The following is a 1225-nucleotide window of genomic DNA, read 5'->3' on the forward strand; positions in this document are numbered from 1 at the left end:
TGTGTGTGTGTGTGTGTGTGTGTGAGCTGAGTGTGTGCAGGGGCATAGTTTGTGGGGGGGGGACAGGGGGATATAACCCCCCAATAACCTAAACTAGCGAGTATAACCCCCCAATATTTATGCCATGATTAATGGAAACCTGGACTCAGGCTATTAATGAATTATTTAAATCGCACCTTTGGTGCTTTTATAAGCGCTAACTTCACGTACGAACTGAACGGAGCAGTTCTCAGCACAGAATGACTGAAGCGCAGTTCTTGAGCGTCGCGTGGATCACTGTATACTCTGTGCGTTCACCAGCGCTCGAGCGAAGTGTGATGAGATGTTCCTATCACGAATCTTATGGTCAAATGTGTCATCTACTTGCATTATTTAGAGAAACACCACTTTAAAGTGCTATGGAGAAACTCGAACAGTATCTAAAAAAGGCAAATAAACTAAAAACACTGATGAAAAGAGAAAACACTGTTTTCTACTCTTGATCACCTTTACTAGAATTTATCACGTTTTATTGTAGGATTATTTATTGTGTAAAATTTAGCCTAACTTGTGGTAGAATTTATAATAAATAATCTGTGAAGGGATTAGATTTTTCCCTATAGATTTATATTACAGCTGCAGCATGTTGTAGCTATTGGTTCTAAATGTGCAGGCGGTTGTTTCTTCATAACAAATGCTATATTGATTAATTAGAGTCATTATTGGCCTGGCAATGATTAATAGGCTAGTATTATTATAACAAATGCTATACAGTTAAGAATATGGTACATGGCCTTCAGATATTCCAAAAGATGGCATAGATTAAAGCCTGATGAACTGTTAAGGAGTAAGAAATAAACAATATCAATATAAGAAAATGTTAAGTTAGATTGGCATGTTCAATTAGAACATTCTGTCAAACTATAGCCTGTAAGTGCCTAAATAATATAAAACACACACACACACACACACACACATATATATATATCCTAAGTAAACTAGTAATAGTTAACTATGATGTTACTTTATTGCACCAACTTAGCATAGATAATAGCACAAAAGACCATTTCACAAAAATAAATATATAAGCAAACAAACCTTACAAGTGAGCATGACCCGAGACTCTACTAAAACAGTTCACACTTCGACCCCCCCAATGTTCAAACCAAAACTACGCCCTTGTGTGTGTGTGTGTGTGTGTGTATGCGTCTGTGAGTGCATAAGTATGTGTTTGTGTGTGTGTGTG

The sequence above is a fragment of the Sinocyclocheilus grahami genome, unplaced genomic scaffold (genome assembly GCF_001515645.1).
Source record: "Sinocyclocheilus grahami isolate Dianchi unplaced genomic scaffold, SAMN03320097.WGS_v1.1 scaffold1593.1, whole genome shotgun sequence".
Taxonomy (NCBI): Eukaryota; Metazoa; Chordata; class Actinopteri; order Cypriniformes; family Cyprinidae; genus Sinocyclocheilus; species Sinocyclocheilus grahami.